The sequence below is a fragment of the Dasypus novemcinctus genome, chromosome 5, assembly GCF_030445035.2.
Source record: "Dasypus novemcinctus isolate mDasNov1 chromosome 5, mDasNov1.1.hap2, whole genome shotgun sequence".
In the NCBI taxonomy this organism is placed as follows: domain Eukaryota; kingdom Metazoa; phylum Chordata; class Mammalia; order Cingulata; family Dasypodidae; genus Dasypus; species Dasypus novemcinctus.
The window spans coordinates 60439778-60467634 of record NC_080677.1 but is presented as its reverse complement, the minus strand read 5'-3'; the positions used below and the strand labels follow the sequence as shown (position 1 = coordinate 60467634).

The 27857-nt window shown below is 38.4% G+C and overlaps 1 protein-coding gene across 4 annotated transcripts in view; it reads left to right on the top strand.

Moving 5' to 3' along the window:
* Positions 1 to 27857, top strand: part of ANKIB1 (ankyrin repeat and IBR domain containing 1) — a 187113-nt gene that overhangs the window by 46224 nt on the left and 113032 nt on the right. The window contains exon 1 of one of the 4 annotated variants that reach the window (XM_058296987.2): positions 20617 to 20693. The exons of 2 other annotated variants lie outside the window; for them this stretch is intronic. The gene's annotated coding sequence lies outside the window, so the exon portion shown is untranslated. Of the gene's footprint in view, positions 1 to 20616; positions 20694 to 20858; positions 20919 to 27857 lie in introns of those variants that run through there. One more of the 4 variants, XM_023583858.3, reaches the window with a different exon arrangement.

Here is a 27857-nt window from a genome sequence, read left to right as displayed (position 1 = left end):
ATCTTGTTGTGTCAGCTCTCCGTGTGTGCAGTGCCATTCTTGGGCAGGCTGTACTTTCTTGTGCTGGGTGGCTCTCCTTACGGGGCATTGAAGTATGCCATTCATACATGGACATAGATAAACAATAAATGTATTGTAAAATTTTTGGCTTTACAAAACAGACATGCATATCATCATACAAGGTTCCCATACATCTCCCCACCAACACCTTACATGGTTGTGAAAGTTTGTTACAGATGACAAACTGTGCAAGAGCATAGTGTCTTATATTTGGTGTATTTTTCCCCTTTCCCACCCAATTATAAACACACTATATTAGATTTATATTTGTTACCGTTCAGGAAAAAAATTCTCATATTTGTTATATTAATCACAGTCTGTCATCCATCTTTAGATTCTCTGTGTTATACAGTTCCATGCTTTATACAGTGCAAAGTATATGCATAGTGGCTCTCATTTTCATCACAGAGTTGTGCTGTCATCACCTCAGTCAAATTTTAGAACATTTTCATTAATCCAAAAGGAAAAATCTTATCCCCCTTATACCTCCCCATTGTTGTCCCTTAGTATTGAAAAAATAGCATCTTGCCATTGCTGCAAAATAGTACAGCATTAATGTTAACTATCGTCCTTAAGTAATTTTCCCATGTATCACCATATTCTTAGCACTTTTTAAAAGAAAAGCATTGTTGTATTTATACTATTAAACACAACCTTCTCCTACCACTGAAATCCCTGTTATGTATCTTCTAGATTATTCTCTAGTTTCCTTTCAATTTACATTTATATCCAGACTATGCCTTTCAGCCACAATCACATTGCTACATACATTAAGCATCAGCTTCCATTCTCAACCCACATTCTGTTCCCTAGTTACCTATACTCTAGAGCAGGGGTTCTTAACCAGGGTTGCACAGACCCCTAAGGGATCCATGGAAAGATTTCAATGGATCCTTGAGCTTGGATTGAAAAAAATCAACTTCTTACATTATTTTCTCTGACCTCCAACTGAAATCTAGCATTTCCTTCACTTAGGAATGTATGCAATAAATTACAATAGTATTCATTTCATATCACATGACAGTTGTCGGAATATCTTGAAAAATGGCTTACGGTCATCCATACTTCAAAATTATGGTAGTTAGACCCGACGCTAGTTGAGTGTCATAAAACTATCTACTGCTATATTCTATGAAGGCATCTGTAGTTTTCACTTGCCTGGAAAGGGGTCCTTGGAACAATAAATGTTAACCCCTGCTCTAGAGTTTATTTCCATGAACTTCCTCATAATATTTAGTTCATATTAGTGAGACCATACTATATTTGTCATTTTGTGTCTGGTTTATTTCACTTAATATAGTATCCTCTAGATTCACCCATGTTGTCATAGACATCCTGACTTCATTTCTTCTTCGAGCTGAATAGTATTCCATTTGTGTGTATATACCACATTTTGTTCATCAGCTTCATTCAACTGATTCATTCATCAGTTGATGGACACTTGAGCTCATTTCATGTATTAGCAATTGTGAATACTGCTGCTATGAATATTGGTGTACAAATGTCATGTCCTTGCTTTCAGTTCTTCTGAATATATTCCTAGTAATGGGATTGCTGGATCATATAGCGGTTCTGTGTTCAGCTTCTTGAGATACTGCCAAACTGTCTTCCACAGAGGCAGCACCATTGTGTATTCCCAAGACAGTGAAGGAGTGTTCTTGTTTCTCCACATCCTTTCCAGCACTTGTAGTTTTTTTAAATAATGGCCTTTCTGTAAGGTATGAAATGGTATCTCATGGTAGTTTTGATCTGCATTTCACTATTAGCTAGTAATGTTGAGCATTTGTTTCATGTGCTTTTTGACCATTTGTATTTCCTTTTTGGAGAAATGTCTGTTCAAGTCCTTTGTCCAGTTTTTAATTGGGTTGCTTGTCTTTTTATTGTTGGGTTGTGTGATCTCTTTAGATATCGTGGGTAGCAAACTCTTGTCAGATATGAGGTTTCCAAATATTTTCCTCCGTTGTGTAAGCTGCCTTTTCACCTTCTTGACAAAGTCTTTTGAAGAAGAAGAGTTTAATTTTGAGGCAGTCCCATTTATCTATTTTTTCTTTCATTTGTCATTCTTTGGATGTAAGGTTTAAGAAAGTAACACCTACCACAAGATACAGAAGATGTTTTCCTACATTTTCTTCTGGAAGTTTTTTGATTGTAGCTTTTATTTTTAGGACCTTGATCCATTTTTTTGTGTTTATAGATTTTTTATTAGAGAAATTGCAAACTTACAAAACAATCATGCATGATGTACAGAAATCCCATACAACATCCCACCACCAACATTTTATGTTGCTGTGAAACACTTATTACAGATTATGAGAGAAGATTATCAGACTATTACCACTAACTATGGTCTGTAGGGTGCATTTGGTATAATTTTTCCATACCGCCCATTATTAACACAGTACCTTCTTTGACACTGATACAAGAATATTACAATATTGCTATTAACTATAGTCCATAAGTTACATTAATTGTGTTTTTCCCATGCATCTCCATATTCTTACCACCTTGTAATAGGGATATACATTTGTTCTAGGTCATAGAAGAACATTCTTGTATTTGTACTGTATCTTTCAATTGACATTTATATCCTTAGATAACCCTCTTCAGTCATACTCCCATTTATAAACCAGCTGTGTTAGTTATACTCACTGTAATGTGTTACTCTTCTATTTCCACACTTTTACAGTCAAACTAATTAAAAATTCTACACACACTAAGCATCAATACACCTCCTCAACTCTCATCCTATCTCCTTGTAACCTATACTCTAGGTTTTAACTCTGTCTTTATTCTTCATATTTAGTTCATATTAATGAGAACATATGTATTAGTCAGCCAAAGAGGTGCTGATACAAAACACCAGAAATCTGCTGGGCATTATAAAGTGTATTTATCTGGGGTAGGAGCTTACAGAAACCAGGCCATAAAGCATAAGTTACTTCCCTCACCAAAGTCTATTTGGCTGCCAATGTCTGTGAGGGTTCAGGCTTCCTGGGTTTCTACATTCCTGGGTCTGGCTTCTCTTTCCTCTGTGAGCTTACTTCTCAGGGCTCCAGCTTAAGCCTTCAGCATCAAACTTTAACATCAAAACTCCAAAGTCAGAAACCTGCAACTCTGTCCTTTGCCATGCCTTTTATCTGTGAATCCCCACCCACCAAGGGGTGGGGACTCAATGCCCTAATGATGTGGCCCAATTAAAGCCCTAATCATAACTCATTTGGGCCCAGGTACAGATCAGATTACAAACATAATCCAGTACCTATTTTTTAAATTCATAACCATATCAAACTGCTATACTGTAAGAATATTTTTCCTTTCATATCTGGTTTATTTCACTCAGCATAATGTCTTCAAATTCATCCATGTTATCAAATGTGTCCCAATGTCATTTCTTCTCACAGCAACATATAGCCATCAAATGTATATACCACATTTTGTTTATTCATATATTGGTTAATGGTCATTTGGGTTGTTTCCACCTTTTAGAGTTGTGAATAAAACTGCTATAACATCAGTTTGAAAATGTCTGTTCATGCCCCTGTTTTCAGTTCTTTGGGATATGTTCCTAGTAGAGGGATTGCTGGATCATATGGCAGTTCTGTATTTAGCTTCCTGAGGAACTGCCAAACTGTCTTCCACAGAGGCTGTACCATTTTCCATTCCCACCAACAGTGAAAGAATGTTCCTGTGTCTCTACATCCTCTCCACCATTTTTGTTTGTTTTTTTAAATAACGGCCATTCTATGAGTTGTAAGATGATAATCTCATTGTAGTTTTGATTTCCGTTTCCCTAATAGCTAGTGATATTGAGCATGGAAATCAAACCCTTATCAGATATGTGCTTTCCAATTATTTTTTCCTGTTGAGTAGGCTGCTTTTTCACCTTGACAAAGTACTTTAAATCAAAAAGTTTGAGGTCCAATTTATATATTTTTTCTTTTGTTGCAGGTATTTTTGGTGTAAGGTTTAACAATCCACCACCTACCACCAGGTCTTTTTTCTTAATAGTTAATTTTGTTTTTTAAGAAGCTTTAGATTACATAAGTGTTACATAAAAAATATAAGGGATGCCTGGGATTCATGGGATCCTGATGTGACTCAAGTAGTTGGGCACCTGCCTACCACAGGGGAGGTCCTGGGTTTGGTTCCCAGTGCCTCCTAAAGAAGATGAGCAAGGCAGTGAGCTGACATGATGGACTGGCATGGTGAGCTGATGAAATAAGAGGACAAGTCGAGGTGACACAATAAGGAAACAGAGCAACAGACACAGCAAGCAGGGAGTGGATGTGGCTCGAGTGATTGGGCACCTTCCTCCTACATGGAAGGTCTTGGGTTTAGTTCCTGGTGCTTTTTGAAAAAAGAAGACAAGCAGACACAAAGAACACACAATGAACAGACACAGAGAGCAGAGAGTGCAAACAATGAAGGGGGAGAGGTAGAAATAAATATTTAAGAAGTATATTTGAATTTCTAACAGATTCCCAGAGACTACACTTAAATATATATATATATGTGAATATGAGATTCCCATATGCTTCACTCCTTCCCCCTCCCATGCTTTCCCACATTAACAATATCCTTCATTAGCTGGTTCATTTGTTATAATTGATGAGCCCATGTTGAAGCATTGCTACTAACCATGGACTACAGTTTACATTATAGTTTACACTTTGTCCAGCACAATTTTGTAAGTTAAGACGAAGTATATGATGGCCTATTCCATCACTGCAGTGCCATGCAGAATAAATCCAATATCCCCAAAATGCCCCCATATTACACCTATTCTTCCCTCTCCCATCCCTCAGGACCTCTGGTGGCCACTCCCTTTATATCAATGATAGGAACTCTTCCATTGCTAGAATAATAATTCAAGTCTACAGTAGAATAAGAGTAAGTCTACTTTAGTCCATTGTTCATTCCCCAATCTTGAGGATTTGGGGACAGTGATGCCCACCCTGCTGCTAATTAATTGAAAGGTTGTTTAGATCTCATGGGGCAGATGAATGGAGTTATCTTGCTTGCAGTTGCAGGATACTCTTTGTTCCTTAGGTTAGGCTTTGTCTACCATCATCTCCTTGTTAGGTGTCCTGGGTGTGTCCAGTGAACTGGAGAGTAGGTGTTGCAACTCTGCTGAAATTCAGGGCTCCACTGGCACATAGATGGACTAAAGATTCAAGTCTCTGGGACATATATCACGTATAATGCTAATTATGGGTTCAAATAAAAGGGCCTAAAGAGCCATGTGTAGAAAACCTGTAAATGAGTCTAACTCTTTTACACGGGGGAGCATAAATTCCAAAATAAGGCCCACTCACAGGTTGTTGAATTCCTGAGCTGTCTACCCTGCTTATAGTTTCTGGATATCTCTAGAGCCCTCAGGAGCTGTGCTATTTGAGGCACTGTTTACTGTGGCAGTCAATGAGAACTTTTTGAGACCTGCATAAGTGTAACCTCTGGAAAAGCTTCCCAACTCCCTCTGAAGTTGCTTAGCCACAAAACTCATTTTTATTTACCATTTCCCCCTTTTGGTCAAGGTCTTTTTCCAGATGCATTGCTAGTTGGTGCTTGGTAATAATCCCTCAGTGCCAGAAAGCTCCCAGGTCTTGAATATGTTTACCTATGTTTTCTTCTAGGAGTTTTATGGTTGTAGCTTTTATATTTAGGTGTTTGGCCCATTTGGAATTATTTTTTGTGTAACGGGTGAGATAGGCTTTTTAAAGACATTCCTGGCTACTTGGGGCTCTTTTCCCTTCCAAATAAATTTGATAATTGGCTTTTCATTTTTCTACAAAAAGAATGCTGGTATTTTTATTGAAATTAAGTTGAATGTGTATATCAGTTTGGGTAGAATTGAAGTCTTAATGATGTTAGTCTTCCAGTCCATGAACATGAAATGTCCTTCCATTTATTTAATTCTTCTTCCAATTCTTTTGGCAATGTTTTGTAGTTTTCTGAATACAGATCCTTTATGTTCTTGGTTAAGTTTATCTTAAGTATTTGATTCTTTTAGTTGCTATTGTAGATGGAATATTTTTCTGACTTCCTCCTCAGAGATGTATAGAAAACACTACTGATTTTTGCATATCAATCTTGTATCCACTTTGCTGAACTCATCTGTTCTAGTAGCTTTGTTGTAGGTTTTTTCAGGATTTTCTAGATAAAGGGTCATATAATCAGCAAATAGTGAACGTTTTACATCTTCCTTATCTATTTACATGCCTTTTATTTCTTTCTAGCACACTATTAAATAATAGTGATGACAGTGGCCATCTTTGTCTTGTTCCCCATCCCAATGGGAAAGCTTTCATTCAGTCTTCACCATTGAGTACAATACAAGCTGTGGGCTTTTCATATATGTACTTTACCATGTTAAGGAAGCTTCCTTCTATTCCTATCTTTTTTAGTGTTTTTATCAAGAAAGGATGTGTATTTTGTCAGATGCCTTTTCTGCATCAATTGAGAGGTTCATGTGATTTTTCTTCAATTTATTAATGTGGTTTATTACAGTAACTGATTTTATGTGTTGCAGAACCCTTGCACATCTGAGCTAAAACCCACTTGATCATGGTGTATAATTCTTTTAATGTGCTTTTGGATTCGGTTTGCAAGTATTTTGTTGAGGGTTTTTGCATCCATATTCATTAGAGAGGTTTGTAATTTTCTTTTTTTCAAAGTATCTTTATCTGGTTTTCGTATTAGGTTGATGCTGGCTTCATAGAATGACTTTGATCGTGTCTTTCTTGTTCAGCTTTTTGGATTAACTTGAGTATGTTTGGTATTGGGTCATTTTTGAGTGATTGATAAAATTCACCTGTGAAGCCGTCTGGTCCTGGGCTTTTCATCTTTGGGAGGTTTTTGGTGCTGTTTCACTCTCTTATGATTCGTTTGTTGATATCTTCTCATTCTTAGGGTCATTGTAGGTTGTTTGAGTGTTTCTAGGAATTTGTCCATTTGATCTACATTGTCTGGTTTTGGGCATCCAGATGGTTGTGGTCTCCTTTTAACATCTCTATTATTTCTGTGTGGTCAGTGGTAATGTCCCCCCTCTCATTTCTTTTCTTTTTTTTTTTTTAAGATTTAATTTATTTATCTCTCCTCCCTTCCTCCATTTTCTACTTTCTGTGTCCATTCACTGTGTGTTCTTCTGTGTCTGCTTGTATTCTCATTAGGCAGCTCCGGGAACCAATCCTGGGACCTTCCGGAGTAGGAGATTGGCAATCATTGTCTTGAGCCACCTCAGCTCCCTTGGTCTACTGCATTTCTTATTATCTCCCTTTGATGTCTCTTTCTGTTGCGTCATCTTGCTGCGCCAGCACTCCTGTGCAGGGCAGCATTCCTGTGCAGGGCAGCACTCCACATGGGCTGGCTTGCCACATGGGTCAACTTGCCTTCACCAGGAGGCCCTGAGTATTGAACCCTGGACCTCCTATATGGTAGACAGGAGCCCAATTGCTTGAGCCACACCCACTTCCCTCCCCTCTCTTTTCTGATTTTAGTTATTTGCATTTTCTTTCTTTATCTCTTTGTCAGTCTACCTAAGGTTTATGGGTTTTGTTGATCTTCTCAAAGAACCAATATTTGGTTTGGTTGATTCCTTCTATTGTTTTATTGTTTTCAATTTCATTTATATCTGCTCAGATATTTATTTGTTTCCTTAAGCTTGGTTTGGGATTAGTTTGCTGTTCTTTATCTATTTCCTCCAGGTGTGCAGTTAGCTCTTCAATTTTAGTGTAAGCATTGAGGCTATAAATTTCTCTCTCAGCACTACTTTTGCAGTGTCCGGTAGGTTTTGAAATGTTGTGTTCTCATTCTCCTCTGTCTCAAGATATTTACTCAATTCTCTTGCAGTTTCTTCTTTGACCCACTGATTATTTAAGAGTGTGTTGTTTCATCTCCATATATTTGCAAATTGTTCCCTTTCCATCTGTTAATGATTACTAGCTTCATTCTGTTATGATCAGAGAAAGTGTTTTGGATAATTTCCATCTTTTAAAATTTATTGAGACCTCTTATCACCTAACATTGTCTATCCTGGAGAAGTATCTATCCATGAGTGCTTGGAAAGAATGTGTATCCTCCTGTTTTGGGATGTAATACTCTGTAAATGTTTGTTAGTTAGGTATATTTCACTTATGCTATTATTCAGCCCCACTGTTTCTTTATCCTTTGTCCAGATGTTTTATGCAATGGTGAGAGTGGTGTATTGAAGTCTAAAACTGTTATTGTAGACATATGTGTTTCTCCCTTCAGTTTTGTCAGGGAGTGCCTCATGTATCTTGGCACACCCAGGTTAAGTGCATAGATATTTATTATGGTTATTTCTTCTCAGTGAATTACTCCTTTTATTAATATGTAATAACCTTCTTCATCCCTTATAACAGTTTTAATTTAAAATCTATTTTGGGGAGTAGATGTGGCTCAAGAAGTTGAGCTCCCATCTCCCACACAGGTGCCTCCTGAAAAAACAAAAACAAATGAAAAAACCAACTCTGGGAATCTGATGTGGCTCAGTGTTTGAGTGCCTGCTTCCCATGTACGAAATCCCAGGTTCAATCCCCAACCCCCAGTACCTTAAAAAAAATTTTTTCCCCCAATATTAGTATAGCTATTCCAGATATTTTTTTGGTTGCTATTTGCATGGAATATATTTTCCCAACCTTTCACTTTTGACCTGGTTGTGTCCTTATGTCTGAAGCGAGTCTCTTGTAGACATCATATAGATAGCTCATATTTTTTTAATGCATTCTATCAGTTTGTATCTTTTTTATTACTGTAAAGGCATTCCTTACTTTGTCTATTTAATCTTTCGACTTTTTGTTGTTATATTTTACTATTGTCTGTCTTTTTATCCTTTAAGTTACCCTTCCAAATAATCTTCCTTTCTATACTATTCTCCAAGTTTCTTACCCTTTCAGGCTACAGCACTCCCTTTAGTATCTCTTGTAATTCTGGCCTTTTGGTAACATTTTCTGTCAGTTTTTGTTTGTCTGTGGAGACTTTAAACTCACCTTTGTTTTTGGAGGCCAGTTTTACCAGATACAGAATTCTTGGCTGGTAGTATTTTTCTTTCAGTTCCTTAAGTACATCATACCACTTCCCTCTCGTCTCCAGAGTTTCTGATAAGAGGTTGGCATTTAATCTTACTGAGGTTCCCCTGTATGTGATACTTTGCTTTTCTCTTCCTGCTTTCAGAATTCTCTCTTTATCTCTGATAATTCAATTTTGAATAGGTGTAAATTTATAGACATCTCGTTTGCATGTCATGGAAATAATGGGCAACACAAATTTATCCTGTTTTAAAATTTAGTGTGTGCCTGGTCTTTCTTTGTCTTAAAAAAAAAATGTATATATTGGGTTTAGTTTCGTTAACTTTTTAAGTTAATCCAGTGTTTAACATAAGGATTAGATTTCAAGCCTTTTTGTACTCTAGTTTTAGAGAATTTGTAATGTAAGATAGGTTTGTCAAGGGTTCCCAAGACAACCCTTGGATTTTGTGATTCTTTCGGAGGACTCACAGAACTCGGCATATGGTTATACCTACGGTTGAAATTTATTACAGAAAAAGAAACAAAACAAAAATCTGCAGAGGGAAAATGCTTATGAAAAGTTCACAGGAAACCAGGCAGAAGCTTCAGAAATTCCTTACCCCATGCAGCTGGGTGAGACATCTTGAGTATTGATTTCAGTTGTGTCCTTTAGGGATCTTGGATTTAGCCAGTTAAAACAAATTCCATTAACCATAAAGGTATGTCTTAGAAAGCTGCTGGTTTACCCTTCAAATTTCTGTATTAAACCTTTTTTTTTTTTTTTTTTTTTTTTTAAACTCATTTGAAGCATTAATTCTGACACAGAACCACTCTGGCTGGTAAGCTGAAGTTGACCTGAATGCCTGTGAAGGCTCAATTAGTGTCACGGTATTCAGGATACATGTACAAGTACATTCCCAGAGGGCACACACAGTACCCTCAGAAACAAAAGAGTTTATAATTTTTAGGTCACCCTAAGCAGAATATATCTTAGGTAATATAAGTTAAGAGCCCTCCCTCCTCCCCCCCCCCAATGTGGCCTCCCACCATGGGGTCTCTGTCTCAGTCCAGTCCAATTCTCAGTCCAGTCCAATTAATTTAATTCAGTCCTTGGTTTCTAAAGACTGCCTGAAGGCTGGCAATTCTAAACAGATTTGTTTGCCTCTGATGTCAGTTCATTCACCTAACAATTGTGGGTGAGACCTGGAGATATTTTGTATGGACAGTGCAGGAGCTGTGACTTCCGTCTTCTCTCTCATAGTCAGTGCTGTCCGGTGTAATCATAAGCTCAGTCAGTTTGAATTGAAAGGGCTCACAGCTACTTGGAAAGGCAGCATCAGTTTTCCTTTAGAAAGAAGTGGAAAGCTTCCAAGCACGGTTTTCACAAACAAAGATCATAAATGCCTTTTCCCATGTAGCCCCAGATGATGGATTTTTGTGTTTTCTTTGTTTTAACAAAATGAGTGTATCCCTATTATCAGTCATAACTACATTTTTTCACTCATTTCCTACTTGTGCCCAAATCATTTGTCCAGAAGGGGTGATATAAGAGGGGCACAATCATTTTCATCAAAAACATTTGTATATACTTTGATCAGGAGGACATTATATTCATGAATTGGTCAGGTTTAAATCCTGAGTTTTCAGTACTTTTCAAAATGAGTCTTTATAACCTCCCCCCTCTTTTATCCTGCTTAATTTTCTAGTGAGTAGTGTCAAAAAGATGATCTCTTGCGTCACAGCCACATTTAATCATCAAACTGCCTTACTGTAAGGCATGTGTATCAAAGAAAGGTGAGGGAAATATAACCAGGCTATTGGTCTATTGTTGCAAATCTGGAAACTTGAACACAGGTGAAGAGCAATGAGACACCCCCAGAGGTGATCCAGAATCTGATTTGTCAGGAGTGACTGGAAGGGTCAAACTTCTTTACTGTGTCTTTACCCAACTTACAGCTTTTGCAGGAGTCACAAGTTAGGAATCCGATTAGTTTCTGCATCAGAAACATATGGCCAATCAGCAGCCCAAGTCCAGATGGTCCCTTATAGAGAATAAGCCATTTTCCTATGGGCATCTGCAAATGACCATACAATCCAATGAGCATCCATGATATTTCATAGTTTAGGGCCCCACAGAGCGTTGTCCTAAATCTGCTACAGGGCCAGAGTCTGAACAGAGTCCATTGGTCATATATCTGCTTTACTTTTCAGCATAGCTCATGCATTAGTCTGAAATAACCCATATCAGACAGTATCAGGTGTTAGCTTAAGTCAGATCCAGGCAATTAGAATCTGTTAATTCAGGATTCCAAAAAAGCCAACAGCTTCTCTTGTACTGTGGCACAGCCAAGACACTGCAAGGCCAAGGAGCTGTGTTCCAAGACTCTTTTTTATCTAATCAAATTTACTTACTCAAAAATATGCACATGATTCTTGAAAATCATCACCCTCTCAGGGTCAGATATTTCATAAGCACTCAGTAGCAACTAAAAACTGCTTTTTAAAAGTCCAAAACCTGTCTCTGCCTAGAGATTGCATCTCTTTTTGTTATCAGTTATGCAGATAATATTCAAAGAATTTAAATTCCAGTCTTGTCATCAGCTGCAAAAAGCCAAGGGAATTTTGTGCCATTAACATTTTTTCTTCACAGCTTTCCTGATCAAGATGATCTTCTAGCATTTATGAAATTACAAGCATGTAATATTTTATGTTAATTTTTATCATATATCCAGATGCACAGAATACAGTAGCCACAGAATACAAAGTCATTTTGTAAAATGTCTTCCTTTTTTTTCTCATTGCAAATTTATTTAAATCCCTAACAATAAATTTAGCATTTACATGGTTACATTACAGCTGTGGGAATGGGGAGGTGGGGATATCCTGGCTAGAATACAAAGGTGGGAGGGGAGGGGAGCAGTAGCCGCTAAGCTGAAGAAACTCCTGGGTTGTTTCTCTTCTCACCACCCCCCTTTTTTCCTCTGGCTTATGGTAAACTTTGTTCCAGCCTTGCACTGATTTAGCCTTTTCTCCTCCCCACTTTGGAGGAAAGAGTGATGTAAATTTTTAACTTTTTTTTGTCTTACCTAAAGCTCACCTTTGCAAATATTTAGGCCCTTTCTCCCAACTGGAGTAGAGAACAAAAACCAAAGGCACCACTTGGGTTGTGCTTTATTTTTATCCTTGTGTTAGCCAGTAAAAAAAAAGGCAGCCAGGGAATCAAGCAAACCAACACACCTAGAATTAGATCTATAATTTTCAAGTTCTATAGCTAACTTTGATCTCTCATAATAGCTGCTGAGCTGCTCTTTTATATCATGGGTGATTCTGTACCACCCAGGCACCAAATGTCTGTCATACCCTATCCCATCATCCTTTTCTCCCAAACAATGCTTTTGCCATATTTTAGTGAGTAAAGGTCAGAGAATCCCACTTCTGACACCACTTTGTTGGAGGATGGTCCTCAGGACTACCCCTGGGTTTGGCAGTTCACTAGGAGGACTCACAGGACAATTTATAGTTATACTCACAGCAAAGAATTATTATAGCAAAAAGATGTGAAGCAGAATTATCAAAGAGAAAAGACACACACATGAGGAGATCAAAGGAAATTAGGACAGGCTTCCGGGAGTCCTCTCCCCAAACAGTCACACACGGGTCATGCTTAATTCCTCCAGCACAGAATTGTGATAACATGTAAGGTGGGGTTGTATATCAAGGACGCTCATTAGAGGCTAGTGCCAATGGTTCTTATTGGCAGGCTGGTCGTCGTTTAGGCACCCTCTGTCTGGCAGGTACCAAAATTTGAGAGTTCCATAAGGAACATAGGTGTTTAACATAAACTACATTATTTATACACACAGGTTAGGCACCATGATCCACACCACTCTTTATCAATTAGCGAATGGTGGTAACCGTCCTAGAATCCAAGTCCCTGGACACCAGCCAAAGGCCAGCCTTTCAAGCAGTCATAGACTTTCTATGTTAACATAAACTGTTTTCTGAACAATAGGATAGAGCATCCTCAGGCAAATGGGTTTGAATGAATATTAAATAAGCTTAGTTTAACTTGATCAATTCCTTTAGATTTAGCAGGATAAAAAGAAACACTGGGAACTCCTAGAAACTCAAACAATTTTGTTCCCTGATATAATACTTGCATATTTTTTCCTATAACAATAATTTTAAATGAGTACCTCACAATGGAGGGCACAACAGAAACAGAAACATTCATGGATTTTAAAACTAGGGTTAGAGGGGGGGGATTTTCTCATGCAGGTAGTTAAACAATTTTACATTATTGCAATTTGTATTTGTTCTTTGTAGTTAATTTGAAAGAGAGAATTGCTCTCTTACAATACTTTTTTGAAAAGTTATATGAAATTTGAGTATGTGGACTTAGAAGAGAGATGTTAGTGAGAAATTTTGTTCCTGAAGTATAAACACAAAATTCCCATTTACATTTTACCTAATTTATTTTTCTGTCAAGCACATAATACTGCTTATAAACAATAAAGATTAATGATTCACTTTTTCTATTGAGGTAAAACTCACGTAACAAACTATTTAAATTGTACAATTTAAATTGTACAATTGTATGGCATTTAGTATATTCACAGTTTTGTACAGCCGTCACTTCTCTCTAGTTCCAAGACACCTGTAAAAAGAAGTGCCACACCGGTTAAGCAGCCACTCCCCATTCTCTCCTCCTCCTGGCAATCACTAATCTACTTTCTGTCTTTATAAATTTAACTGTTCCGTGCGTGTCATATAAATGGGAACATATAATAATATGTGACCTTTTGTGTCTGGCTTTTTTCACATTTGCAAGGCTCATACAGTTCACTTTTTTTTCTTTTTTCTCCCATAGTTCACTTATTTTTAACTTTAATTTGTACATTTAATAATTGAAAATATAAACAGTTACAAACTAAAGAGAAAACATATTTGAATAAAAACATTTCTCATTTAAATGTACTGGATACCTATAAAGTTTTTTTGAGGGAAGTGGACGTGGCTCAACTGATGAATTGTCTGTCTATCATATGGAGGATCCAGGGTTCAATCCCCAGGGCCTCCTGACCCTTTGCATGGGGCAGCTCTCCTTACGGTTCACAGTCCTTGCTTGTGGGGCTTCCCTACACGGGGGACACCCCTGTGTGGCACAGTTCTCCTTGCACGCATTAGCACTGTGCAATGGGCCTGCTCACCACATGGGTCAGAAGGCCCTGGGTTTGAACCGTGGACCTTCCATTTGGTAGGTGGATGCTCTGTCAGTTGAGCCAAATCCACTTCCCTCAAGCGTGTTTTTGATTTCACCTATTGTGTCTTTCATTCCCATGAGCTCTGTTACTTTTCTTTTTTTTAAAGATTTATTTTATTTATTTCTGTCCCCTCCCCCCCACCCCAGTTGTCTCTTCTCTGTGTCCATTTGCTGTGTGTTCTTCTTTTTTGTCTGCTTCTGTTATTGTCAGTGGCACAGGAATCTGTGTTTCTTTTTGTTGTGTCATCTTGCTGCATCAGCTCTCCGTGTGTGCGGTACCATTCCTGGGCAGGCTGCACTTCGTTTCGCACTGGGCAGCTCTCCTTACGGGGAGCTCTCCTTTGCGGGGGGCACCCCTGCGTGGCACAGCACTCCTTGCGTGCATCAGCACTGTGCGTGGGCCAGCTCCACATGGGTCAAGGAGGCCCAGGGTTTGAACCGCGGACCTCCCATATGGTAGACGGACGCCCTATCCACTGAGCCAAGTCCGCTTCCCTCTGTTACTTTTCTATTCAGGATTTCACATTCTTCTTTGAGCTCACTGAATGTCTTCTTGATGTCATTTATCTCTTTGACCATAGTGTCTTTCAGCTCCTTAATTTGATTTTGGAAATTTGTGCTCATCTCACTGATGAGTTTTCTCAAATTCTGCATCTTTTCTGGGGCTTTGATATATTCCTTTTCTTGGGCCATGTCTTATATTTTCTTAGTATGGCTCATGATTTTTTGCTGATATATAGTCATCTGATTAGTATTTAGTTTACTCAGATGTTCAATTTCTTTCTCTTTTGTAGGGATTTAGTGGCACAAGACTGTTTGTTACCACTGCTCTTTGATTCTTGGCCTGACCTGGATTGTTAGGATTATCTTGCTTTTTGGTCAGAACTGGGCACTGGACCCAGTAATTGGTTGTAGAGTCACTTCTTAAGGCCTTGGGAAGAAAGGCTATAGAGGCCTGAAAAAGCCTCTCCTACCTATTTTTTATTTTCGTGTATGTACTTCCTTGGTTTGCTAGTAGATGGTGCTCTTTGGCAGTTCTCAGTTCAGTGCCTGGTCGGAGTATATTTGTTGCAACACAGGTGAAATCAATGTGATTGAGTTTCCTGTCTGGACGCTATAAGCCTTGTAATTCAAACTTTCTCTGAGACAGTTCTCCAGCCTTCTCTGGCAGCCCCCTCCCTTTTCCCAGTTCGGAAATATTTCCACTCCCCTCCGAGTCCTCAACTCTGAGTCACAGTTAGTAGAGGGGGAGACTGGGAGGATTGTATATCTATATTCCTTTGCAGGCTCCAAGGCAAACAATGGTGCAGCTCCACCCGGCCTGGAATGGCTCCTGGGACACAGCAAACCAAATTTATGGGTTAGAAGCTGAATCATCCTCAGGCTGTGTTCTTCTCTTTCCCATTTCCTGGAGTGGTAGTTCCCCGGAGCCCCCTTAGTCTGTAGTCACAGGCATAGAGGCCTTAGAGTTCTAAAGTGTCTTTAGTGTGGGAGGTGGAGGCAGCAACAGCAGCTGCTGATTTCAACTCACAGTTCTGTCGTTGCAATTTCCCTCCTTTGTTCCTCTCTCCTCTTGGTGGTGTTTAGCCTTCACCTGGTGTCCTAAATCCTAGAAGATCTTTTTCTAGCCTGTTGCTGCCTGTTCTCTAGCTATTTTTCTGGAGAAGAGAGTCCTCTCTCTTTCCAGTCCGCTATCTTTCCAGAAGTCTCCCCACAATTCAGTTTTTTTTTTTTACAGAGCTGTTCTTTTTTTTTTAAGATTTATTTATTTATTTAATTCCCCTCCCTCCCCCGGTTGTCTGTTCTCTTTGTCTATTTGCTGCATCTTGTTTCTTTGTCTGCTTCTGTTGTCATCAGTGGCACGGAAGTGTGGGCGGCGCCATTCCTGGGCAGGCTGCACTTTCTTTCGCGCTGGGCGGCTCTCCTTACGGGGCGCACTCCTTGTGCGTGGGGCTCCCCTACGCGGGGGACACCCCTGCATGGCAGGGCACTCCTTGCGCACATCAGCACTGTTCATGGGCCAGCTCCACACGGGTCAAGGAGGCCCGGGGTTTGAACTGCGGACCTCCCATGTGGTAGACGGACGCCCTAACCACTGGGCCAAGTCTGTTTCCCCCTTTTTTTTTTTTTAAGATTTACTTTTTATTTATTTTTCTCCCCTTCCACCCCTCAGTCCCATTGTCTGCTCTCTGTGTCCATTCACTGTGTTCTTCTGTGTCTGCTTGCATTCTTGTCAGCGGCACCAGGAATCTGTGTCTCTTTTTGTTGCATCATCTTGCTGCGTCAGCTCTCCCTGTGTGGCGCCACTCCTGGGCAGGCCGCACTTTTTTTGTGCAGGGCAGCTCTTCTTACAGGGCGTACTCTTTGTGCATGGGGCTCCCCTACACAGGGGACACCCCTGCATGGCACAGCACTCCTTGAGCGTATCAGCACTGCGTGGGCCAGCTCATCACACATGGGTCAGGAGGCCCTGGGTTTGGACCCTGGACCTCCCATGTGGTAGGTGGACTCACTATCAGTTGAGCCAAATCTGCTTCCCCTAACAATTCATTTTTAAGACAGTATTTGACTTCAAATTTCTAAAACTCATACACAGTGTGTAATTTTTCTTTTTCTTCAAAATGTATATAGGTTGATTCAAGTTTAAGGAGCTTCAGTTTGAGGCTCAAGTTTTGCCTTTTGAATTAAAATAATTATCTTCATTTTAGTTGTATCAGCTTTGAGACCTTGTCTTCCTAATATCCACACAAATACTTCCAATGCAATATTTTCACTTGTTTATGAAATAAGGACAGTATAGTATTTTAAAATTAAGAAATCAGACACTGCTAAATAGAGATAAGTTATTGAAATTTAACCTATTTCTGACAGCACCATAGAATTAGTATTTGAAATATTTATTTTTCAGCCATCGTATGAAATTCTGAATTCAAAGTATAAAATGTAGCTTTGAAGGGGGAGTTAAAGTATAAAGCATAATATTTCTAGTAATTGGAAAGTCAAATGTAATGAAGCTAAGAATTTCCGAGGAAAAATTCCAGCTATCTTAAAAATTTACTGGGAAGCAGCTGTGACTCAAGCAATTGGGCTCCTGCTTACCATATGGAGGGTCTTGGGTTTGATTTCTAGGGCCTCCTAGTGAAAAAGCAAGCTGGCCCACGCAGTACAGAAAGCTGGCTGGCCCGCATGGTGTGGAGAACTGGCACAACAAGATGTCACAACAAAAAGAGACACAGAGTAGAGACAGTGAGGGACACAACAAACCAGGGAGCTAAGGTAGCTTAAGCGATTGAGTGCCTCTCTCCCACATTGGAAGGTGCTTGGATTGGTTCCCGGTGCCTCCTAAAGAGAAGACGAGAAGAGAATATAAGCAGAAAGAGAAGAACACACAGTGAATGGACACAGAGAGCAGATAGCTAGTGCAACCGGCAGTGGGGCTGGGATAAAAAAATAAAATAAAAAATTATGTGGAATGTTCCACGTTCGGTGATTATTACAAGTAATTGAATAGGAAATTAAAATGTCAACAGTGTTCCGTATTACAGTAGTTGTATCCCAAGTTAGGATAGTTTTTGACCTGTGAACCTTATGCTGCCTATTTTCAGTGTTTGTTTGCCAGTTTGGCAGAAAGAAGTAGTCATCTGCTGCCTTTTGAAGCTATTTTCATTTCTTCTCTTATTACTGCAACATACTTTTGTACACTGTGAAAACTATGTAGATATAAAAAGTATCTACAAGGAGTTTGTTTGGTTATCTCCTTTTACTTGGTTACCTAGAAACCTCAGGCAACCATCCTGCCACATAGTTTCTTTGTTTTTAAATTATTATTATCATAATACTTTTGAGTTTGTGGTGCCATTTATTTTGAATGTTGCCATGTTAAGATTTTGGAATAATAGCTAAGTGATTATTAACTCTGGAAAGCCTATTAGGAGGAATTTGCTTTCTTTGTTGTAAGATTTTTCTCAGTTTAGTTCATTTTCAGGAACTCTTTAATACTCAAGAATTTTCTTATAGACTGTAGGTATTCATGAACTTCTTCAAGGAAACCACAACAGGAGCCATTTAACTTCCACTTAATATGCAATTTCAAACTCAACTCTAAAATTTCTTAAACCGTACTTCATTTCTGTAACATTTAAAATTAAGACCTTTTTGCTCCCTGCCAGAGGCAAGGGTGTATGTGTGTGCCTGTGTATGTATATGGGTACGTATCTGTTGTATGCATGTATTTTTGCATGAACGCCCAGTGTGGGATTCATTCTCTTGCTCCTGACTTTGTACTCATCATTTCTATGTCCCTTTCACTTAGTATTTATAATTAGAGCTACATAGGAGGAATCTTTGTAAATACTGATAGTGATTTAGAAAAGTAATGGAAATGGAAATAATCTTTATTTAGAATACAGTGGAAAATACATTTTTAAAAGAAATTTGCCAAAAACACCTCATGATAAAGACAGTTTAACTGTAGAAAAAATAGCTTCTGGCTATATATTGTTGATACACAGCATAGAATTGGTGACATTTTCATTAAGATTTTATCATCTTTTAAAAAGAATGTGTTCTTTGAAGGCAGTGACTATCAATTGCTTGCATATTCTGGTAGGGGAATAGAACTGAAATTTATTGAGCACTTACTGTGTGCATAAGGTGCTGTATTAGGTACTTTACCTATGTAATCCCAACAGTCCTTCAGGGTAGGTAGGCTCTTCTTCATTTACACATGAAAACTTGAGATATAGAAAGGTTAAGTAATTCGTGTAGAACTAGGAAAGTGGTAGATGTTGGATTTCAACTCAAATTATACTGTGCTATGTTTTTTCCAGGGATTGCAAACTACAGCCCATGGGCCAACTGATCCCCTGCTTGTTTTCATAAATAAAAATTTATTGAAACATAGCTATGACCATTCTTTAATGTATTGCCTTTAGCTTTAAAGCTATAACAGCAGAGTTGAGTAGCTGCAATAGAGACAAAGCCTAACATATTTACTATCTGACTTTTTACAGAAAAAGTTTGCCGACCTCTGTGTTAAGCCATACATTGCTTAGAGGTGCTGTAAACTGAGTGCACATTCAGTAACGTAAATTTCAAAATCACTGAAGCCTTAGAATTAGAAGAGACCAATGAAGGAGATTCTCAATAATCTAATGAGAAAGGCAAAGTAATGACTAACAACAAGCCATGAATGTTCAAAAGCGTTTGTATGAAATTTGAAAAGTTTGACTGGGAAAATTTAAATGTCTTTTCCATTCCTATGATTTTTTTTTTTAGAAGTTGTGGGTTTACAGAAAAACCATGCATAGAATATAAGATTATCCTATAACACCCTATTAATTAACGCCTTGAATTAGTGTAGCACCTTTGTTATACTTGATGAAAGCACATTTTTTATGATTGTACTATTAGCTATTGTCCATAGTTGAACTTAGGGTTCACGTGTTGTGCAGTTCCATGGATTTAAAAAGAACTTTTATTCTAGTAACATATACAGCCTAAAATTTCCCCTTTTAAACCACATTCAGATATGTAATTCATTGCGATTAATTGCATTCACAATATTATCCTACCATCACCACCATCCATTACCAAACTTTTCCATTGTCTCAAATAGAAACTACATTTTAAGCCTTAACTCTTTAAGCCATTCTGTATCCCCACCCCTGTCCTCTGGTAATAACCTTTATTCTAGATTCTAACTCTCTAAGTTTGTTTATTCTAATTATTTCTTATGAATGAGATCATACAATTCTTATCTTTTTGTGTCTGCCTTATTTTGCCAACATGATGTCTTCAAGGTCCATCCACATGTTCGCATTGCATTTGCAGAATTTCATTCCTTTTTATGGCTTAATATTATTCCAGTGCATGTATATTCCTATGATTTTATGTATTATACTTTATTTAAAATTCAATACAAAGTTTGCTTTTGAGGGTAAGTTTAAATTGCCTTTTTTTAGCCTTATTTTTTTTATGTTCAAATACAAGTGAATATTTCAGTAGTGTATTATGATATTTAAGCTATAGCAATGAATGTTGATATTTATGATAAGATTTTTGTTTATGTCAAAATACAGTACTGCGTAAATTTTTAAAAGCTGTTGTACTAAGAGGATTAAAATAACAGGTTGTATGTTGTAACAGGGATACATAGGCACCAGCTGCTACAGTGAGTAACATTATAGGGGAATGTAAGATTCCTTGGTAGACTCTTGCCAGTTTGCCATCACAATTCTAAAAGCTTTCTTTAATTTTATTTGGCAGGTCAAAGCCAGCCTTTTGTATCTCAAGTCCAGTTCCTGAGTGAACGGCAACAATTTCTTCATATTACAGTCTTTCTAGTAAGGTTTTGCTATTGTTGTTAGGTCTTAAAATGTGCAAGGACATTTTTTGTTTTGTTTTGTTTTTTTGAGGTACCAGGAGCTGGGGCCTGAACCCAAGAGCCTAAACATGGGAAGCCAGTGCTCCACCACTGAACCACATCAGCTTCCCTGAGTTGATTTTCTTGTTTGCTTTTGTTCCTTCAGGAGGCACTAGGAACTGGACTCGGGACCTCCGTGTGGGAGGTGGGTGCTCAGCCACTTGAGCCATGTCTGCTCCCTGCATAGTCTTTTTTTTTTCCTTCCCCTCCCCATACTCTGCCCTGCTGTTTTTGCTGTTTGTTTCCATTCTCTATGTGATCCTCTGTATCCATTCCTCCCCTTGTCTTCTCTTCTCGTCCTTCTCTAGAATTCACTGGGATTCAATCCTGGGACCTCCAATGTGGAGAGAGGTTCCCTGTCAATTGTGCCACCTCAGTTCCTGGTCCTGCTGTGCTTCACCTTGACTTTCAGTTCAGTACTACAAACATGTCATTTTTTACATAAAGAAAATAAGGCATATCTCATACTGGTGGATTTTATAGTCTTAAGAGAAAGAGAACTTACATTTTGTGGATTATTTCTTATGAATGGAACTTTATATACATTATCAAATTTCATCTTAACAGTGGCCCTCTGAAATTAGTATTATTTTTCTTTTAGATGAGAAAGCGAAAGTTGTAATTAAAAGGCTTGCCAAGATTTTAGCCTAGATATTTCTAATTTTTTTTTAAAGATGTATTTATTTTTATTTCTCTCCCCTGCCCCCCTCCCCACACCCGCCCAGTTGTCTGCTTTCTGTGTCCGTTTGCTGTGTGTTCTTCTGTGTCCACTTATATTCTTGCCAGAAGCACTGGGAGTCTGTGTCTCTTTTTGTTGCATCATCTTGCTGCGCCAGCTCTCTGTGTGTGCGGCACCACTCCTGGGCAGGCTGCACTTTTTTCGCACTGGGCAGCTCTCCTTACGGGGCGCGCTCCTTGCGCGTGGGGCTCCCCTACACGGGGGACACCCCTGCGTGGCACGGCACTCCTTGCGTGCATCAGCGCTGCATGTGGGCCTGCTCATCCCACGGGTCTATCTGTTGAGCCAAATCCATTTTCCTTGTATTTCTAATTTAAAAGTTCTTTCAACTCACTACATCCATTGCATTAGTCTGTCAGAGTAAACAGAGTATACAGATAACACCAAATAACATGCCAATTTTAAAATAGCCATAATTATAAGTGAGCTGTCGTTTCAGGGGTGTGAAGGAGCATTAAAGACTGTGGTGACCTGAAATTAACTTGAGAAAGCTAAAGCTGAAATTGAAGTCTCCGGAGGGAGGTCAAGTGTCCAGCCCTACTTAGTATTACCTCTGCTTGTTCCCTTACAAATCCCTAGGTTCAGGCAAACTGACCATTCTTAAAACATGCTTTTATGGTGTAGCCTTAGTTATATACGTCCTATATATTTGATTTTACCCTGTCATCTGTTGGAAACCACTGAAGATTTTACAGAAGGCAACTTCTAATGACAACCACTACTCCTTCATGTACATACTTACAAGATCAAATCCCAAACCCTAATATTACTCAAGCTGATGATACATCCTAGACTCTTCGAGAGGCCAGTATATAACCCTTTTCCTTATTCCCTCCGAATGAAATGTGTAATGTCATAGAATCTTCAAGGACGTAGTTGGACCCGAGTACTAGGGAGTGTACCTTTTAGTTGCAGGGAAGCAAATTGGACTTGGATTGAGGCAGCTATTAACCTTTTCATCTTCTTCTGTCTCTTCTTACCATCAGAGATATCTAGGCTAGAGGGTTCAATTGTGGTTTATAAATGGCACAACTTAATATATTGAGCTAAGAGAATATATAGGAGTTAGAAATTTGGTACCTAACTTAGTAATAAATAATATTGATTTGTCTTAGAGTATCATTTCTGCTTATTTTCCAGTGGCCAGATGGTCCTTCAATGATTATGAATTTACAGTATTGGCCCTATTTTATTCTACTGGATAATTAATAACCCAGATTGCTCTATTTATACAATCTTTTTAAGGGTTTCTTCTAAGAAATACTATCCATCATTTATCTAGAATCCAAATTCTTTTCATCATCTCCATTATTACAGTCCTCATCCAAGCTCCTCTCATCTGTACCTGGAGTACTCAACAGCCTCCAAATGGATCTGCTTCTCTTTGTAACTTCCTATATTCTATTTTCAACATAAGAGCTAGAAACATCTTTTTTTTTTTTTTTTTTGCCTATTTTTAAATAATTTTAGACTTACAGAGAAATTGCAATGACAGTAGTTACCATCTACCTTTCACCCAGTTTCCTCTACGGTTAACATCTTGCATAACCATAGTACAATTATCAAAACTAAGAAATTAGCATTGGCGCAGTACTATTGATTAAACTATATGCTTTATTTAGATTTCATCGTTTCGCATTAATTTTTCTGTTCCAGAATCCAATCTAGAATCCTACTTTGCATTTAGTTGTCATACCTCTTTAGTCTCCTTTATTCCGTGAACAGTTCTGCAGTATTCCCCTTTCTTTGCCTCAACATTTTTGAAAAGTAGTGGTCAATTATTTTGTAAGACGTCCCTCAATTTGAGTTTGCCCACTATTTTCTTATATTAAATTGAGGGTATGTATCTATTGGCAGGGTGTTACACAAGCGATATGCCCTTTTCAATGCATCAAATTGGTGTAAATGATATCATTATGACCTGTTACTGGTAATTTAACCTTGATCACTTGATTAAGGTGGAACTCCATGTTTCTCCCCTGTAGAATTGCTATGCTTCCCTTTGTGTAATTATTAAATATTTGGGGGAGATACTTTGAGTCTATGCAAATATCCTGTTCCTCCAACAGCTTTTGCCCACTTATTTTAATGTTCATCTAGTCAAGGCAGTAAGGCTAGAAAAGGAAATAAAACTGCCTCTATAATAGATCATGTTTGCTTATTTTAGATAATCCCAAAGAATCTACAAAAAAGCACCTAGATTAATAAGTGAATTTAGCAAGGTCACAAGATACAAGACCAATATATAAAAATTAATTAGATTTCTATATACTGAACATTTGGATTTTATATTTTAAATTTAAAGTTCCATTTATAATGGTACCCCTTAAAAAGAAATACTTAGGTATAAATTAACAAAATATCTGCATAATCTGTGTGATGCAAAAGGCAAAACACTGATTGAAAACCCTGTCAGACAATATAAATAAATGGATTGAGTCTCCATTTTGTTAAAATGCCAGTTCTCCCTAAATTGACATATAGGTTCAACACAATCCCAATTAAAATCTCATCTAAAATCCACATTGTACTTTTTTTTGCAGATAACGAAGAGCTGGTTAAAGGTTACCTGGAAAGGCAAAAGAATTGGTACAGTCAAACCAGTTATGAAAAAGAACAACAAAATTCAGCAGCTTACTATAAAACAGTAATCAAGACTAGTATTGCTGAAAGGATAGACATATAAATCAATGGAATGCTTAGAGAATCTAGAAGTGGACACACTCAAATATAGTCTGGTTTTTGACAAAGATGTAAAGACAGTTCAGTGAAGAAAGTAGAGGTAGTCTTTCAATAAATGGTGCTAAAACTGTAGGATATCCATAGCAAAGCATAATGAACCAACAGCATCATAGAGCCTGGTGCCACCACTGCTGCCTACACTGCCATTGCCCCACAATGACCACTGCTGCCCCTGCCCTGCAGCTGCCACCAGCCACCTGTTTCCCTACCACCTCAGGACCAGCTATAAGACTAGGCCACAATCTTCAATGAGTAAACCTATTCCTTATTTCTGTGGTGTTTCCTTACACATTTATGGAGTTTCTAAAGGGCAGTGGCAATTACTGCCAGGCACAGCATAACCTCTGTATGGTTATTCATTACTACTCCATCAAGGAACCCCCATTAGAGGGTTAACCTGGACACAGAGATGTTGGATTGAAATCCTAGAACATTTTACAAGAGTTCTGACTTGGATGGGGTCTTGGGAGAGCTCCAGTGCTTATTACTCTAGCATTGATTGAAGGTGGAGTGAAATACAAAGATACGGTATAGTTCCTAAGACAAAAGGGGCGTGGAGTTTTTAACAGCAAACAACTTTCGTATTTGGAGAAGTGTTGTTTTAAATTGGGCCTGTGGTTTAAAGATTCCAGTGGTCACAGAAACAACTGTTATGTTCAAGAAATTTGGGGTGCTTGATACTATTGCCTTGGAAATGAAACTTGAAAGAGGACCTAATTTGCTGTATGTATTGGCCAACATGTTGGTGAATAAGTCTGTTGAAACTTCCATAGGAATATTGAAAAGCAGTTTAACCATGCTGCACGTTTGACAAAATTGCAACCGCTATTAGTTACGTCAGCCTACTTGGACACTTAGCAAAAGATTCTTGCTGGTTAGCATTTAAAATGGGCTTATCATTTGTAACAATTGACCTTCCCAGAAATCGTGGAGTAGTGAGTAATAACTCTCCTTTAAATCTATCCCCATGCCAGAATCCTATCAATATATAAGAAATTTTGAGCAATTAGGTACCAAAAATAATGAACACAATACGTGTGTATTTTTAGTATCATACAGAACTTAAAATTTCAGGAAATATGAACACTCTAGACCTCATGTTCTTTATTCCTTCAGTCATTTCAAACATTGAAAGTAGGGCCTGTATAGTTATTTGCCTGTTCAGTTTGTTTACATCTCCCACATTCATACCAGTATACGTCAGTTTTGTGCAACCTTTGAATTTTGTTGGAATTTGTACCGAGTTTATAGTGATTATTTAATGTGTATGTATATCATTTTGTGACTCGAGAAAACCTCCATTTTGAAAATGTGCAAAAGCCCATGTCTTTAATGTCTCCAGACAAAAAAAATCCTTACAGTTAATTTAATATTTGTAACTTAACTGGGAGGCCTGGAAAATGAATGACTGGACTATTAAACATTTTTAGTAAAATGTTGCTTTGTCTCATGCAGAATATGTAGAATATGCTCTTTAATTTAGTAAAGAAATTTTTTAAAGGTAGAAATGCTGGGGAGTGGATGTGGCTAAAGTATATAAGCACCTGCATCCCACACGGGAGGTTCCCAGTGCCTCCTAAAAACAAAAAAGAACAAACAACAAGCAAAAACATGAAAAAACCAACTCAGTAGCTGATGTGGCTCACTGGTTGAGCACTGACTTCTCATATACAAAGTTCCAGGTTTAGTCCCTGGCAACAGTACCTCAAAAAAAAATTTTTTTTTTAGAAATGCTTCTTAATCATAACACTTCTGAAATTCTTGCAATTTTTACATATCTACTAAGAGTTCTTTAACAGTTATTATTTTTATTTGAAGTGTGATTTTTTTTCCTTCTTTTTCCAACCTCTTACAATAAAAAAGAAATAGGTTTCTGCTAATGAATTCAGCAGGCAACTAATATTTTATATGCCTTTTGAGCTGTGTAACTTAATCTTTGGATACTTGATAATTTTGTTTTACTATGAGATTGATAAAATAGCATTGTGTATGAATATGGGTTATAGTCCTGTAGAAGAAATAATTTATGAGCATTCTCCAGCTTCTAAAAACATCGTGCCAGAGCTTAAACATCTAAATAAGTAATAAAATGCATTTATGATAAAAACAAACCCCAAAAATGCAATAAAACCATAATGAACCTCATTCCATAGTACATATCTCAAAAATTAACTCAAAATTAACCAAAAAGGGAGCAGATGTGGCTTAATCAGTTGAGTGCCAGCTTCCCACATGGGAGGTTCTGGATTTGGTTCCCAGTACCTCCTAAAAACAAGCAAATAAACCAAAAAAAAAACAACTCAAGGAGGCCAATGTGGCTTTAAGGGTTGAATGCTGGCTTCCCACTTACAAGGTCCTAGATTCAATCCCTGACCCCAGTACTTAAAAAAAAAATAGTACCACAGACTTAAATATAAAACCTAAAACTATAAAACTTTTAGAAGAAAATATAGGAGAAAATCTTTGTGTCCTTGGGTTATGCAAGGAAATTTTAGATATAACATCAAAAAGCATGACCATAAAAGAAAAATAATTGTTAAATTTGACTTTACCAAATTTAAAAGCTTTTAATCTGTGAAAAACTGTTAAGAGAATGAAAAATGAAGTTACAGCTGACCAGGAACATTCATACATTCCTAGTAAGAATGAAAACTGGTGTATCTACTTGTAAAACAGTTTGATGGTTTCCTATAAAGTTGAACATAAAGCTTACCACAGGACCTGGCAATTCCACTCCTAGGCATTAAAACTTATATACATGGGGCGGCAGACTTGGCTCAGTGGTTAGGGCATCTATCTACCACATGGGAGGTCCACGGTTCAAACCCCGGGCCTCCTTGACCCATGTGCAGTGGGCCCACATGCAGTGCTGATGCGCGCAAGGAGTGCCGTGCCATGCAGGGGTGTCCCCAGCGTAGGGGAGCCCCACGTGCAAGGAGTGCGCCCCATAAGGAGAGCTGCCCAGCGCGAAAGAAAGTGCAACCTGCCCAGGAATGGTGCTGCACACACGGAGAGCTGACACAGCAAGTTGACACAACAAAAAGAAACAGATTCCCGTGCTGCTGACAACAACAGAAGCAGACAAAGAAGACGCAGCAAATAGACACAGAGAACAGACAACCGGGGGCGGGGTGGGAGGGGGTGAAGGGGAGAGAAATAAATAAATCTTAAAAAAAAAAAAAACTTATATACAGGAGACTTCCACAAATATGGCAGATTAGAAACACAGGTCTCTCTACTCTCCCACAAAAAATAGCTAGAGGAAGGGTAGAAATGGCCTGGAAAACAATGTTCTAGGCTTTAGGACACCAAGGGAAGGCTGGGCACTGCCCCAAAGAGAGAGGGGCACAGGAAAAGATTCTCGAAGGAAATACTGTGAGTAGAAGCTGCAGCTCCAGCCAACCAGTGCCCTTACCCCATTGTATGAGCAGAAAATTTTGAATTCTACAGCCTGAGGCTGATAGTTACAGAAAAAGGGGGCTGCAGGGATCCACTTACCCAGGAAAGGGGAGAGAGAGGGATCTAGGCTAAGGCTGATTCAGCTTTTTGGCACATAAGTTTGGTCTGCTGTGTCCCATAAGCACCTTCAGGCTAGATGGGCCC